Here is a 9800-nt window from a genome sequence, read left to right on the forward strand (position 1 = left end):
TGCTTCGCAAGGAGCCCGAGCGACGGTGCTACGAACTTCGCAAGGGGCTATTAGCATTGACCTAAAGCGACTAGAAGGGGAAAGGCAGGCTCTGCCTTTTAACAGGGAAGGTATTCGTAGTTGAGCTTTTCATGTCTGGGGGTCATCGCAGTTCATGGAAAGGAATGTGCCACCAAACTTAGGTAAATCCCATATCGGAAACGTGCCATTACGCCCACTATGCACTACTCTGCCAATTCAGCAGTACTCCCGCAACTGCCCCAGGCAGTCCTCACACGTCATTCATCCTCACTTCATCGGAATCCCATTTCATTGAACCAGCTAATATAATTGGCGAAAACGAAGCCACTAGCTTACCAGTTTCATCAGTGTTCGCCAAGCGGAGCTGCCTGAATTTTTTTCTTCTCAGTCAATCGTGTTAACCCTTCAGCACAGTACTCCTCGGGTCCACTGTTCTGAAAACAGCCCTCCCGCTGTCACGTTCAATGCACAAATCATTCAATGTTTCCATCATCCTTATAGTGTGGAAAGAGGCAATCTGCGCCCTGCTCACCTGCGGATTTCTCGACATTCAATGGTAGATTCAGTCCTGTATGCACGTTGCTGCCGATGGTCGAAAGAAGGCGGCTTCGTGTCGGGCAGAGCAGCAGAAGAACGGTGAGCAGACGTTGGCCTTTCGGCGATACTTCGCGGTGTTTTTAAAAGACAAAGAAACAAAAACGGCAAGATTTCTTGCCGGGGGCGCACCACGGTGATCCAACTGGACTTTGATGCTACTGCCAGCCACAGGAAACTGCCGGTCCGTTGTCTCCGGTGGCTTGCGTTTCTGGATTCGAGGGACATGGGCGTTTTGATAAGTCATGATGTCGACGACATCACGTGTTCATCAGTTGGAAAACTATCGCACGCGAAATCACGCTCATCTTCGGCGACGCTCTTTGAGTAGGTTAGCCGCTCAATGAAATTGTATATTTGTCCAGTCACTTTTCACACAGCCGGAGGCGTAAGGCTGTCCCTGTTACGATGAGCGCCGCATCTTAGAATACCGAAGCAAAGTAGATAGGAAACGCGGCACTTCGCCGAAGAAACAGATTATGCACCCCTTCAAACGAATAATCCGGTGCCGTAACTTGGCGTGCAGCCGACGTGAAAAGTGTAGAAAACGTGAAATATGAAAAAATAACTATCGGGCAATTAGCGTTGAATCTGGTCGAATTTCATTTTACGATCTAAAAGCGTGCGGCCACTTTTGCACTAGAAGAAGGTGACTGTACTGAATGATTGATTGATGGATTGATTGGTTGCTTGACTGAGGAAACCTTGACGAGGTCGTGTGAGTGACACCTGCGTCGGTACCATCAGGTCTCAGCCGTATCGCGAGCTTGCTGTACAGTCAAAAGCTTGAAAGCAAAATCTATATTTCTTTCGAAATTCTTTCAAAATCCATACTCTTTCAAAACTATTTGTTTCTGCAGGGTTGACTTGTAGTTACCCTTCCTCACCCGCCTCCTGGAGACAACACATTCAGCACTGCCTCCGGCATCAGACTCACTGGAACCTTTCTGCAATTGATGAGGCTTTAAAGTGTCTTTGGGACCGGCCCACCTCTGACCAAACCAGAAAGCCATCTTGTGTGGTCACACATTTTGATGGCTTTCGATGTCACGCTGGTCAAAGGATCACATGACGTCAAGATGAGGTCCCGTCAGCACTCGATTAAATATTTCTTGCATCGGTCGTGTTGACGCCTCCTACAGTCACTCTTCACCATTGATGAGGCAACTAAGGATTCCGTCTTACTTTAAGCAGCTGCATAATGTGGTCGGCAACGTGGCTTCGTACTATAGAGTTAAGTTACACTTGTAATCAGTGAATTCGGGCTTCTTTTTTTGCTAAGTTGCTTCCAGGATTTTACAGCCGCTTGATATTTTATTTGTTGGGCTCATTTGCACTTTTCTGAGAAATGTAGTTATTTTGTGCCCATCGCGTTCACCGTAGCGCCTTTGTTACTTACTTATAGAGCGTTTGTCGATGACGGTGGGTAGTTGAGTCATAGAGCAACATGAAAATTTAAAGTGGTCACTCTGGCCAAAAGTGGTGGGGCTACCCAGCTTCCCCCAGGCTTTAAGATGGCAACACATCACTTACTGCTTCAACGAAACACGTGTACTAGTTATTTACTACAGTACCTTTTCTGAAGCATTATACGTCTACGTGTTTTTGCGACTGTGATAGCGGCTTGAAGTCGTCTTCATTGTCTGCGATTGTACGGTGCGATAACGTCGGGCTGGGATCAGGCATGAATCGGACGCGAGAGAAGTGCACACGGGGTCGACGACACGGTGCGCTACGGTAACAATGTCACGCTCTGTGTTCATGAGCATTTAGGGCAATGAAGAAGTACGGGCAGCAGCAGGGAGACACCAAAAAATATGTGTGATAACGTACCTGGCGTGCGTCGTGGTCTTCGCTTGTTTCGGCTGCTCCTCAACCTGGCTGCTGCCAAATACGAACGCCATATACTTTGTCAAGTGCGCATCGCATTTGTCATTGAAGCCTTACCCTAACGTTTCTGTCAGTGCGACTTCATTGAAGACACCTTTTCTGTGTTCTTCATGTCTCGAACTGTTTTTGCGGATTGCTGCAAAGAAGAAAACTGTATGGAATGTTTCGTAGCAAGCTTGCGAGAATATTGTTTCTTCGGTGAAGAAATCGAGTCACCGCTCACGTTGCTAAGTTTTATTTCTGCCAATATACATGTATTTGAATTCACTTCAAGAGCTAGATTATGCCGTCGCGTTGGTTTAAAGGCTAAGGCACTCGGCTGCTGACTCGCAAGTCGCCGGATTGAATCCCGGCTGCGGCAGCTCCAATTTTGATGGAGGCGGAAATGCTGTAGGCCCTTGTGCTGAGATTTGGGTGCACATTAAAGAATCCCAGGTGGTCGAAATTTTCGGAGCCCTCCACTACGGCATCTCTCACAATCATATCAAGGTTTTGGGACGTTAAACCCCACATATAAATCAATGAGCGAGGTTTTGTGAACAGTGCAGCTGTGCTCAGTATCGTTATCTGTACCATTCGCAAATTGCTTGAAGCTCCAACGAGCGCATTAAAAGAGAAGTGCTGAGCCTAACTGCAAAAACTGTCCTTCAAACGCACGACATATATTGGTGTAATACTCACGGACAACTGGCAATTTATGAAAACACGTCGTAAATGGCCGTAAAGGGCAATGGAGATATGCTGTATATTCAAGCACGGAGATATTGGTTCTAGTGGGTAATTTTTAAATGTGGTTAGGTAGGTTGCACTGTTAAGGTATCTTCCAACCAAAGACCATTACAGACTACTGTTGTTGCAATAGCAATTATATGACCACGCTTGACGTGTTCTTGCCACCAGCATCGCCGTCATGTTCCATATAAAAACCAAATTGATATCCTTCCCTAATCGCACAGTTTGGATCGCGGGTAGAACGCAGACGATGCGTATACGGAGCGCGACACAATACAACCAATTTAACTTAATATGTCACGCTCGAGAGCAACGAAGTAAATAATATTTAGCTGTCGTCCTGACGTACTGCCAGACTGTCTGCGTGTATTATTTGTAGCGAAGTAGACACGTGCAAATATTCGTGCACAAGGAATACTCAAAAGAATATCACAGTATTCCCAGAGATAGAATAAGTGTATATTACTGGTTTCATTACACCGTAAGAATGCTATGCCAAGAGAACACCTACAACCAACCCTATTCTGCGCTGCCGCTAAGCTGAACTTCAAAGTTTATTGAACATCTTGCTCTCGCTCATGTTACTCATTTATTAATGGTTAAAAGCTTGTTGTACGGACTTATATCTTATGAGTATAGTACTTTTGAAAGTTTACTGTATTTTACTGGTTATCTCGTTTGAAAGCAAAGGAAAACAAAATAAATACAGATTTTCGTTTTTTCTTTCATGGGAATAATTATCGTGATTAAGAACTGTATCCTATTTGGTCAGGCACTCTCCAAGTTCAGAATTTGAGAACTTGGAATAAAGGATTTATTGCTGTTTGTATATGTGGGCACCATTTGTATACATTTTATTTCAATCAACAATATTTTTTTTGCAAAACTAACTTCCAAATCATTGTTCTGAGCCAAAAACCTGCGCTTGTAAGTTTCGTCAGAATCAGGAAGGCAATCCATGGGACCACAGTATGACTATGATTCACGCCTTAGTGGACGGCTTCGTAAATTTGGTCCGTCTGGGGTTCTGCCACGCACACTGACATTGCGCACTACACAAGCTCCTCTATCGAGACGAAATTCAGTCTCGCCGCCGCGGCCAGCTTCGATGTTGTGCGAAAATAACGTCACTACGCTTTAAAAAAGGCAGTTCGACTACCGATCTTGTACCGCAAAAATAATGGAATCAATAAATATGAATAAAAAGTGAAAGTTAAACAGTTGGATGCGTATATGAAGAATGAGAAACGATCTGCAGTGTGTTGGCGACAGATGCTCGCATTGCTATGCGAAATCAATCTTAAAGACCCGTGACAATAAAATAAGTTCAGTGTGATAAACAACGCAAACGCCTGGCATTCTGTTAACTGCAGTTCTGTCGCGGGAATTCGCGCCTCACGGTCTCGCGTACCGCAAGTAGCAAAATTGGAAGCACGTACTGCACTGACGTTTGCCGGCCTTTAGTATTTATAAACACGTAATTGCAATTAAACACTGTTTCGAAAATTGTGAGATGTGCACTCTTTTTTCGTCCCACTTGTTCCTGGAAGTGTTGAGTAAGCTCGAGTGGTCATTATTTATTTATTTAAAAATACTGCAACCCCATTAAGAAATTTTCGCAGGATTGAATACAAATATTTGATACAAATAGTAGGGCGAACAAAACAATGAAAAACAACTACGTGTGGTACGAAATCTATGCAGATATATATATTGTGAGGAGGTTTATTAGCCGTTAAAGCCAGCGACGAGACAGCGTCAAGAACCGTCCAGCGATCGGCACAGCAACGAACCGAAGCACGAGCCGAGAGAGCCGGGCGTTGGCGATGCTGCTCGCTGCAGGCACATCTTCTTCTTCACAATCGCCCCCGCTGAAAAAGGCGCCATCCTGGCGACTTAAGAAGTTTCAGGCAAAGGCTCATGGTACGGTTTCAGTCGGGAAACATGGACGATGTCACGTGCCCGCCGGCGCATGTCGTCCGATCGGGAAACTGGTTCAATTAGGAAATTGACCGGAGAGGTTTTCTCCAAAACGGTGTAAGGCCCCTCGTACCGGGGGACAAGTTTCGAGGAGAGTCCCGGTGTTTGGTGTGGGATGGCAAGCCACACAAGAGACCCTGGGGCATAGTTGGGATCCGGAAGAGAGGTGCTACGGGTTTCTTTCTGGCGTTGTTGTTCTTCCGAGGTGAACGCACGGGCGAGCTGGCGGCACTCTTCGGCTTGTCTAGCAGCATCGGAGATAGGTGGACACTCGGAAGCATCAGGACGGTAAGGAAGTAGGGTATCAATTGTATGGGAAGGCTCACGTCCGTAAAGAAGAAAGAAAGGTGAGAATCCCGTAGTGGTTTTTATTGCGGTGTTATATGCGAACGTGACGTATGGGAGAACACGGTCCCAGTTGCTGTGATCAGATACCACGTACATTGAGAGCATATCACCTAGCGTGCGGTTGAACCGTTCTGTTAGTCCGTTAGTCTGCGGGTGGTATGCTGTCGTTTTCCGATGAATGACGTGGCATTCCGAAAGCAGAGTTTCGACGACCTCGGAAAGAAAAGCGCGGCCTCTGTCACTAAGGAGCTCTCGAGGTGCACCATGTCGAAGGATAAAGCGTTGCAAAATGAAAGAGGCGACATCCTCAGCTGTAGCGCTCGGCAAGGCGGCTGTTTCGGCGTAGCGTGTCAGGTGGTCGACCGCCACTATAATCCACCGATTACCATGTGGTGTCAATGGAAGGGGACCGTAGAGGTCAACGCCGACGCGATCAAATGGCTTGGCAGGGCATGGAAGTGGCTGCATTGCGCCAGTCGCACGTGGCAGTGTTGATTTACGTCGCTGGCAGTCAGGACAGCACTGCACGAATTTACGTACAAAATTGTACATGCCGCGCCAGTAATAGCGATGGCGAAGGCGTTCATATGTTTTGAACACTCCGGCTTGGCCACATTGCGGATCGTCGTGAAGGGAGGCGCATACTTGCGATCGTAAAGTGCGTGGAATGACCAGCAACCACCGGCGGCCATCGGGAGCGTAGTTGCGTCGATGAAGAAGTTGATCGCGGATGGCGAAATGAAAAGCTTGACGTCGGAGGGATCTAGATACTGGAAGGTTGGGCGTGCCAGATAAATATTCGATAAGAGAGGCGATCCACGGGTCACGACGTTGTTCGGTGGCAATCGAGTGGAGATTTAGCGATGACAAGGTCTGGAGGCAAGTGTTTCCGCACGTCTGATCTGGTGGTAAAGGTGAGCGGGACAGGGCATCAGCGTCAGAGTGTTTGCGTCCGCAGCGGTATACGACGCGAATGTTGTACTCCTGGATGCGGAGTGCCCATCGCGCAAGGCGGCCAGAAGGGTCTTTCAACGTGGAGAGCCAGCAAAGCGCGTGGTGATCAGTTACTAGATCGAACGGGCGGCCGTATAAGTACGGCCGGAACTTTCCAAGCGCCCACACCAGAGCCAAACACTCTTTTTCTGTCACGCTGTAATTAGTTTCGGCTTTCGTCAGAGTGCGGCTAGCGTAGGCTACAACGTATTCTGAATAGCCGGGCTTTCGTTGAGCGAGGACCGCGCCTAGCCCGACGCCGCTGGCGTCGGTGTGCACTTCGGTAGAAGCCGTCGGGTCGAAGTGGCGAAGAATAGGTGGGGAAGTGAGCAGCCGGTGCAGAGTAGTGAAGGCAACGTCACATGCAGGGGACCAGGAGGTGAGATTCACGTCACCGCGAAGAAGCTGGGTTAACGGTGACATGATAGATGCAAAATTGCGAACAAAGCGCCGGAAATAGGAGCATAGGCCTACAAAACTGCGAAGTTCTTTCATGGTCGTCGGCTTGGGAAATTCTGCGACTGCTCGAAGTTTTGCTGGGTCTGGTAATACGCCGTGCTTGGACACGATGTGGCCTAGGATGACGAGCTCGCGTGCAGCGAAGCGGCATTTTTTTAGGTTAAGCTGCAGGCCAGCGTTGGTCAGACAACTCAAAACGTGCCTGAGGCGAAGGAGGTGCGTAGGAAAGTCATGGGAGAAAACCACGACATCGTCGAGGTAACAGAGGCACATATTCCATTTGAGGCCACGTAGCGTATTATCCATAAGACATTCAAACGTGACAGGCGCGTTACAAAGCCCAAAGGGCATGACGTTAAATTCATATAGTCCGTCTGGTGTAATAAACGCCGTTTTTTGGCGATCGGCCTCTGCCATTGGGACCTGCCAGTAGCCAGACCGCAAATCTAGCGACGAGAAAAATTCCGCTCCGTGGAGGGTGTCAATGGCGTCATCAATGCGCGGCAAAGGATAGACGTCTTTGCGGGTTATCTTATTCAAACGACGATAGTCCACGCAAAATCGGATAGATCCGTCTTTCTTACGCACCAGGACGACGGGAGACGCCCAGGGACTGTGAGATGGTCGAATGACGTCTCTACGAAGCATATCTTCGACTTGATCGTTGATGACGCGGCGCTCTTCAGCGGAGACACGGTATGGTCTTTGACGCAGTGGCTGGTGTAGGCCGGTGTCAATATGATGTTTTACTTGTGATGTGCGGCCCAGTTGAGGTTGCGACACATCGAACGAACTCCTGAACTCATGGAGAAGATCCAGCAGGTCGGCATGTTCGGTGGGAGTGAGAGTGTCGGCGATGGCGCTTGAAAACGTATCATTGGATGACTCCCCGAGTGCCGACAGTGCTTTTGGGTGGTCGCAGTAGTCGTCCGGGACATCAAACATAAATGAAGGGTCGAGATCCTGCACGCGGCCGAGACATTCCCCCGCAAGCAATGTGACAGGTGTGGAAAGCGGATTCCTTACGAACATGTTGCTTCTTCCGGCGGCAAGGTCAATTGTTGCGAAAGGCAGCGGCAAAGCTCGACGACATTTGAAGATATCGGAAGGCATAAAAAGAACTGTAGCGTCAGTGTAGGCGTTGCATGAAACGGGAACAAGGGCGAAATTTCCAGGCGGAATATCGGTATCTTCATGAACGAGCAACTTCGGCGGCTGATGAGGAGCGTCCAGTAATGGGAAATCACACAAGGGCGAAAACTCAACTTCGGCGCGTGCGCAGTCAATGACGGCATTATGGCGGGATAGGAAGTCCCACCCGAGGATGACGTCATGCGAACAGACAGGAAGAACAATAAACTCCACGATGTAAAAAATGCCTTCGATGGAGACTCTTGCAGTGCAGGCTGCGAGAGGCGTTACTTGCTGTGCGCTTGCGGTGTGAAGTGACAGTCCCGAAAGCGGCGTCGTTACTTTGCGTAATAAACGGCAGAGATTAGCGGCAATAACAGAAACAGCGGCGCCAGTGTCCACAAGGGCGAAAGTACAATAACCTTCAACAGTTACTGCGACCACGTTAGCAGGAGAGGAGCGAGGGCTTAGACAGTTCGAAAACGGCGCAGTTCTTGCCTCTTGAACTGCGTTGCTTAGTTTTCCTGGTCGGAGGGTCCGGGCCGGTGACGCATGGGGGAGGGCGATCGCCGACGAGGAGAGGGTGCGCGTCGCGGCTGGAAGTCAAGGTGGTCAGTAGGCGCATAGCGAGGTGGCGAGACCGGCCCGTATTGGACGAAAGGTTGGCTGCCGGGATGCGACGACCGGGCATAGTTGCCGAACGTCTGAGGTCGACGGCGGCAGTAGCGAGCGACGTGTCCGGGAGTGAAGCAAGCGTAGCAAATCGGTCGGTTATCGGGCGTCCTCCAGGGATTGGCGACTGGTGCTGCCGCCCAAGGTGCAGTATAAGCAGCCGGGTGTGCGGGCTGTGAGCGCGTGGTGTAGGGTGGTTGCGGGAGCCTACGTACAGCGTCTGCATATGTGAGCGGCGCGGCTACGGGCTGCATCTCTTGCGAAAAGGCGACAGGCGGAGCCACAGGCTGCGTTGCATAGTTGAGGGGCGCAGCCACAGGCTGAACGGCTGGCGGATAGGCGACAGGAGGGCCTACCGGCTGAGCAGCACGCTGGCAGTGGGCAAGGCTGGATAGAGGCGGCTCGTGGTGCGCAACAGGAACAGCTTGGGCAACCTCCTCCGAAATAGCAGTGCGAAGCGGGGCAGGTAGACGGGTGGTGGTCTCGTGAGTGAAGGGCACAGGGGAAAGTTGGCGGGCGACTTCCTCACGGACGAAGGCTCGAACTTGCTGAAGCAGTGGTGAATTGTCCGGCAGGGTGTCGAAACTGGACAGTGACTCACCACCATGCTGAGGCTGCCGAGTCAGAGTGCGTTGTTTCTTCAACTCGTCGTAGCTCTGACACAAGCTGACGACTTCGGAAACTGTGCTTGGATTTCTTGCCAAGAGCATCTGAAATGCGCCGTCGTCGATGCCCTTCAGGATGTTTTTGACCTTGTCAGATTCGGTCATGGTGTCATTCACACGTCGACAAAGGTCGACGACGTCCTCAATATAACTGGTAAAGGTCTCGCCAGTCTGCTGAGAGCGGACGCGCAAGCGCTGTTCTGCCCTCTGCTTGCGGACAGCCGGCCGACCGAACACTTCAGCACATGACGTCTTGAAGACGCTCCATGTGGGGATGTTGTGTTTGTGGTTATTAAACCACAATTCGGTGACGCC

General features: G+C 49.8%; 1 protein-coding gene and 1 long non-coding RNA gene across 2 annotated transcripts in view; one reads left to right on the forward strand and one right to left on the reverse strand.

The window, feature by feature from the left end:
- Nucleotides 1-839, reverse strand: part of LOC142786468 (MIF4G domain-containing protein B-like) — a 45405-nt gene extending 44566 nt beyond the window's left edge. The window contains exon 1 of the mRNA XM_075884175.1: nucleotides 554-839. The gene's annotated coding sequence lies outside the window, so the exon portion shown is untranslated. The remainder of the gene's footprint in view (nucleotides 1-553) is intronic.
- The window catches only part of LOC142786474 (uncharacterized), a 273752-nt gene that overhangs the window by 126 nt on the left and 263826 nt on the right, over nucleotides 1-9800 (forward strand). The gene's annotated exons all lie outside the window — the stretch shown is intronic.

The sequence above is a fragment of the Rhipicephalus microplus genome, unplaced genomic scaffold (assembly GCF_043290135.1).
Source record: "Rhipicephalus microplus isolate Deutch F79 unplaced genomic scaffold, USDA_Rmic scaffold_24, whole genome shotgun sequence".
NCBI lineage: Eukaryota > Metazoa > Arthropoda > Arachnida > Ixodida > Ixodidae > Rhipicephalus > Rhipicephalus microplus.